Source organism: Mustela nigripes, chromosome 12 (assembly GCF_022355385.1).
Source record: "Mustela nigripes isolate SB6536 chromosome 12, MUSNIG.SB6536, whole genome shotgun sequence".
NCBI lineage: Eukaryota > Metazoa > Chordata > Mammalia > Carnivora > Mustelidae > Mustela > Mustela nigripes.
Window position 1 is genome coordinate 158,228,698 of NC_081568.1, and position 6,943 is coordinate 158,235,640.

At 37.3% G+C, this 6,943-nt stretch overlaps 1 pseudogene; it reads right to left on the reverse strand.

Moving 5' to 3' along the window:
- Positions 1-1,730: 1,730 nt before the first annotated feature.
- On the reverse strand, positions 1,731-1,798 carry LOC132028917 (U4 spliceosomal RNA; annotated as a pseudogene).
- Between the last annotated feature and the right edge of the window lie 5,145 nt (positions 1,799-6,943).

Below are 6,943 nucleotides of genomic sequence, written 5' to 3' on the forward strand. Positions count from 1 at the left end.
GAGAATTTTCGCATCTGTGTTCATCAAAGATATTGGCCTGCAGTTCTCTTTTTTTGATGGGATCCTTGTCTGGTTTTGGGATCAAAGTGATGCTGGCCTCATAAAATGAGTTTGGAAGTTTTCCTTCCATTTCTATTTTTTGGAACAGTTTTAGGAAATTGGAATTAATTCTTCTTTAAATATTTGGTAGAATTCCCCTAGGAAGTCTTCTGGCCATGGACTCTTGTCTGTTGGGAGAATTTTGATGACTGCTGCAATCTGCTTACTGGTTATGGGTCTGTTCAGGTTTTCTATTTCTTCCAGGTTTAGTTGTGGTAGTTTATATGTCTCTAGGAATGTCTCTATTTCTTCCAGATTGTCACGTTTGCTGGTGTAGAGTTGCTCATAATATGTTCTTATAATTCTTTTATTTCTTTGGTGTTGGTTGAGATCTCTCCTCTTTCATTTGTGATTTTAATAATTTGGGTCATTTCTCTTTTCTTTTTGATAAGTCTGGCCAGGGGTTTATCAATCTTATTAATTCTTTCAAAAAACAAGCTCCTATTTTCATTGTTATGTTCTATTGGTATATTTTTTCTTTTTTTTTTTTTTATTTAAAGATTTTATTTATCAGAGAGAGAGAGAGAGAGAGAGAGAGCAAGCACAGGCAGACAGAACGGCAGGCAGAGGCAGAGGGAGAAGCAGGCTCCCTGCGGAGTAAGGAGCCCGATGTGGGACTCGATCCCAAGACGCTGGGATCATGACCTGAGCCGAAGGCAGCTGCTTAACCAACTGAGCCACCCAGGCGTCCCTATTTTTTCTTTTGTTTGTTTGGGTTTTTTTGTTTTCTTTTTTTGATTGTTTGTTTCTACTTCATTGATTTCTGCTCTGATCTTTATTAATTCTCTTCTCCTGCTGGGTTTAGGCTTTCTTTGTTGTTCTTTCTCCAGCTTCTTTAGGTGTAGGGTTAGGTTGTGTATTTGAGAACTTTATTGTTTTTTGAGAAAGGCTTGTACCTATATACATTTTCCTCCCAGGACTGCATTTGCTGTGTCCCACAGATTTTGAACCATTGCGTTTTCATTCTTGTTTGTTTCCATGAATTTTTTCAATTCTTCTTTAATTTCCTGGTTGACCCATTCATTGTTTATAAGGATGCTCTCTAGTCTTCAGGTATTTGGATTATTTCCAAGTTTCCTTTTGTGATTGAGTTGTAGCTTCAGAGCATTTTGGTCTGAAAATATGCATGAAGTGATCCCAATCTTGTGATACTGGGTGAGGCCTGATTTCTGACTCAGGGTGTGAGCTCTTCTGGAGAATGTTCCATGTCCACTAGAGAAGATGTGTATTCTGTTGCTTTTTGATAGAATGTTCTGAATATATCTGTGATGTCCATCTGGTCCAGTGTGTCATTTAAGGCCTTTATTTCCTTGTTGATCTTTTTCTTTGATGATCTGTCCATTCTAGTCAGGGGAGTGTTAAAGTCCCCTAGTATTATTGTATTATTGTTGATGTATTTCTTTGAATTTTTTTTTTATTGGTTTATGTAGTTGGCTGCTCCCATGTTAGGGGCATAGATATTTAAAATTGTAAGATATCCTTGTTGGAAAGACCCTTTGAGTATGATATAGTGTCCTTCCTCATTTCTTATTATAATTTTTGACTTAAAATCTAATTGATATGATATAAGGATTGCCACTCCAGCTTTCTTTTGACGTCCATTAACATGTTAAATTATTTTCCACCTCCTCACTTTAATTAGCAATAATCGCGCCTCGGATAAACCTCATTGGCTACGATACTGCCACTGCGCAAAGCTTCCACCTCCTCACTTTAAATCTGGAAGTGGCTTTGGGTTTAAAATGAGGTTCTTGTAGACAGCATATTGATAGGTTGTTTTTTTGTTTTTGTTTTTGTTTGTTTGTTTGTTTGTTTTACTCATTCTGACATCTTGTGTCTATTGATTGGGGCAATTAGCCCATTTACATTCAGAGTAACTATTGAGAGATATGAATTTAGTACCATTGTATTGCTTGTAAGGTGACTGTTACTGTATAATGTCTCTGTTACTTTCTGATCTACTATTTTTGGGCTCTCTCTTTGCTTAGAAGACCCCTTCCAATATTTCCTGTAAAGCTGGGTTGGTGTTTTCACATTCTTTTACTTTTTGTTTTCCTGAAATGTTTTTTAATCTCTTCTTCTATTTTCAATGATAACCTAACTGGATATAGTATTCTTGGCTGTCTTTTTCTCTCGTTTAGTGCTGTGAATATATCATGCCAGTTCTATCTGGCCTGCCAGGTCTCTTTGGATAAGTCTGCTGCCAATATAACATTTTTACCATTGTATGTTACAGACTTCTTGTCTCAGGCTGCTTTCAGGATTTTCTCTTTTACTATTAGATGATGGGTTGTGGACCTATTCCTATTGCTTTTGAAGGGGGTTCTCTCTGCCTCCTGGATTTTGATGCTTGTTCCCTTCGCCATATTAGGGAAATTCTCTACAATAATTCTCTCCAATATACCTTCTGCTCCCCTCTCTCTTTCTTCTTCTTCTGGAATCCCAGTTATTCTAATGTTGTTTCATCTTATGATATTACTTCCTCTCGAATTCATCACTCATGGTCCAGCAGTTGCTTGTCTCTCTTTCGCTCAGCTTCTTTATACTCTGTCATTTGGTCTTATATATCACTAATTCTCTCTTCTGCGTCCTTTATCCTAGCCGTAAGTGCCTACATTTTTTTATTGCACTTCATTAATAGCTTTTTTTATTCCAACTTGGTTAGATTTTAGTTATTTTACTTCTCCAGACAGTGTTTCTCTAATGTCTTCCATGCCTTTTTCAAGCCATGCTTGCACCTTGAGAATAATTATTCTGCACCTTAGATATGACATATTACCAATGTCTGTATTGATTAGGTCCCTGGCCTTTGGTACTGCCACTTGATTTGTTTGTTTATTTGTTTATTTGTTTTGTTTTTTGTTTTTGTTTTGTTTTGTTTTGTGGTGAGTTTTTCTGCATTGTCCTTTTATAGAGATAAGAATATATGAAGCAGCAAATAAAATACTAAAAGGGTGGCAAAGACCCCAGTAAAATATGCTTTAACCAAATCAGAATAGACTCCAAATTGTGGGGAAAAGAAAGGAGGTAAAAAGAAGTTCTGAAAAAAAAATTATAAAAGAATAATATATATATATATATATTAGACTGGTGGCTAGAATAATGTCACCCACTTACTCTTGGGAGTATTTTGGTCTGTAAGAAGAAACTACCTCCCAAAATTTTAAGGAATGAAAAAACATACATAAGGGTAAACATGATGACGGATATATATATATATTTTTTTCTGTATATATATATACAGAAAAATGTATTTCTAAAAAAGGAGTTGATAATATAAGTTGGAAGAATATAGAAAAAGAAAGTGGAGAGATTTTGCTCAGGCTGGAGAATAGCAGCCCTGTGCTAGATTTAGGGTATATTTTGATCTATTATAAGAAGTTATATCTCAAATATTTTAGAAGCAAAAACCCTATGTGTATACAGAAAATAATGTTAGATACAATGAAGGATAAAATGAAGTTTCAAAAAAGATTTTTTTAAAGGTATTGTTAAGATAAACTAGTTAAAAAAACATTAAGAGAGGAAATGGTAAATTTTAAAAAATTAGGAAAAGATAAAATTAAAATTTAAAAAAAATTAACTTTTCAAGACTAAAGAATCATGGGGTAAAAGTAATGAATTCCATGCTTTGCTTTTTCCTCCTCTGGAACTCCACCATTATCCTTGGTAAGTGAACTTGGTCGTGGTTGGAATTCTTGGTGATCTTGGGGAGGGACCTGTTGTAGTGATTTTCAAGTGTCTTTGCCCAAGGTGCCCTTACCAGCGGCCAGGCTAAGTAATCTGCTCCAGTTCGCTTTCAAGAGCTTTTTTTTCCCTGAACACTTTCTATAGAGTTCCAGATAATGGGAATGAATATGGCAACCTCCCACTCTCCAGCCCAGAGTAGCCAAGAACTTGGTGTCCCACTCCTCAGTGCACCCTCAGAGAAAAGCGCTGAATCACTCTTATCTCCCTGACCTCTGTGCTCTGAGCTCACCCAGCCTGTGGCCAAGGATCTCTGTCTCTGGTACACAACCCCGCCTGGAGTCTCCGAACCCCACAGATCCCTGTGCTCTTCCAGGGGAGTCTCCCCGGGTCTTGTGTGGTACATAAACACATAGCAGTGGCCTGAGCCACAGATCACAATTTAAGGTAACCCAGAGTTGAGAGCTCACTCCTCAGCTCTGTCTCTGTAGCCAGTTTCCCTGATCTAATACCTGTGAGCTCTGTGACAGAGCTCACACCCTCAATCCTTCCATGACCTGAGACCACACTGTCCTCATGTGGGCTTCACCCTGGTCTAGCCTCTGGAATGACGTCCCTCAGTGGAGCAGACTTTTAAAAGTTCTGATTTTGTGATCCGTTGCTCCACTACTTGCAGGATTCAGTCCCTCCCCCTGCAGTCTATCTTCCCATCACTCTGGATTCACTTCTCCACCAGTCCTACCTCCAGAAAGTGGTCAATTTTCTGTTTCTAGAACAGCTGCTCTTCTCTTCGACCTTCTGTTGGATTTATAGGTGTTTCGAATGGTTTGGTAAGCTATCTAGCTAATCTCTTGCTACCTGATGTCATCTCAGTCTGCTACTTCTCTGCCATCTTGACTCCTCTCCACAATTTTTCAGTTATTTTAAAACTGATAAGTACATCTGAAACTAATACAACACTATATATTAATTAAATTTTAATTTTTAAAGCTAACTTACTAAACTCTTAAGCCTATATTGCATACAATTTTTGTTTTCAACTATAGAACAGGGGTATTATCATGAATTCTCATGAGTACACATACTGACTAATGACAACTGACATATTTGTGCCTGTCAGATTATTTAAGTAGTTACTAATAATTCATGGTTGATTAAATTGAGATTTGTATTCTATTGCCTATTTTTCTGTGGAAGGTTCCAGAGAATTCCTTAACTATAGCCACTTTTAATTTGTCTAGGGCTGTGAGGAGGAGATTAAAAGCAATATGAGTGACACAGTGAGATGTCATTTCTTCCAGAATATTACTGGACAGCTGCTGAATACTGCAATAATAATGACAAAGAACACCACCCAGCTCATGTGATTGTGTATTAAAGGTTTTCTCAAACATTAAGGTTGGGAGAATATCTGATCACCAAAGACTCTCCAATACCTAAATTGTTCATCTTGTATGTACTTTTTATTTTTATTTATTTTTTTGTTATTTCTTTTTTTAATTAAATGTATTTATTTTCACCATAACGGTATTCATTACTTCTTAACCATATCCAGGGCTCCATGCAATCCATGCCCTCTATAATACCCACCACCTGGTACCCCAACCTCCCACCCCCCACCACTTCAAACCCCTTAGATTGTTTTTCAGAGTCCAGTCTCTCATGATTCACCTCCCCTTCCAATTTCCCACAACTCCCTTCTCCTCTCTAACTCCCCATGTCCTCCATGCTATTTGTTATGCTCCACAAATAAGTGAAGCCATAGGTAATTGACTCTCTCTGCATAATCTCTTCCAGTCCCATCCATGTTGCTACAAAAATTGGTATTCGTCCTTTCTGATACAGGCATAATACTCTATAGTGTATATGGACCACATTTTCCTTATCCATTCATCCGTTGAAGGGCATCTTGATTCTTTCCGTAGTTTAGTGACCGTGGCCATTGCTGCTATAAACATTGGGGTAAAGAAGCCCCTTCTTTTCACTGCATCTGTATCTTTGGGGTAAATCCCCAGGAGTGCAATTGCAGGGTCATAGGAATGTTCTATTTTTAATTTCTTGAGGAATCTCCATACTGTTCTCCAAAGAGGCTGCACCAACCTGCATTACCACCAACAGAATTAGAGGGTTCAACTTTCTCCACATCCCCTCCAACATATGTTGTTTCCTGTCTTGTTAATTTTGATCATTCTAATGTGGTTTTAATTTGAATCTCCCTGAGGGCTAGTGATGAAGGACATTTTTTTCATGCATCTGATAGCCATTTGCATGTCTTCATTGGAGAAGTGTCTGTTCATATCTTCTGCCCATTTTTTTGATATGATTCTCTTTTTTGTGTGTGTTGAGTTTGAGGAGTTCATTAAAGATCAAGGATATCAAACTTTTGTCTGTACTGTCATTTGCAAATATCTTATCCCATTCCATATGTTTCTTTTTGTTTTTTATGACTGTTAACATTGCTGCGCAGAAGATTTTATTTTGATGGAAGTCCCAAAAGTTTATTTTCGCTTTTGTTTCCTTTGACTTTGGAGACATATCTTGAACGAAGTTGCTGTGGCTGATATCGAAGAGATTACTGCCTATGTTCTCCTCTAGGATTCTGATGGATTCCTGTCTCACGTCGAGGTCTTTTATCCATTTTGAGTTTATCTTTGTGTCTGGTGTAAGAGAATGGTTGAGTTTCATTCTTCTACTTATGGCTGCCCAGTTTTCCCAGCAGCATTTATTGAAGAGACTGTCTTTTTTCCACTGTATATTTTTTCATGTTTTGTCAAAGATTAATTGACCATAGAGTTGAGGGTTCATATCTGGGCTCTCTTCTCTGTTCCACTGGTCTATGTGTCTGAATTTATGCCAGTACCATGCTGTCTTAGTGACCACAGCTTTGTAATAAAGCTTGAAATCAGGTAATGTGATGCCCCCAGTTTTATTTTTGTTTTTCAATATTTCCTTAGAGATTCGGGGTCTCTTCTGATTACATGCAAATTTCTGGATTATTTGCTCCAGCTCATTGAAGAATACTGGTAGAATTTTGATTGGAATGGCATTAAAAGTATAGATTTCTCTAGGCAGTATAGACATTTTAACAATGTTTATTCTTCCGATACAAGAGCATGGAATGGTCCTCAATCTTTTTTTGTCTTCTTTAATTACTTTC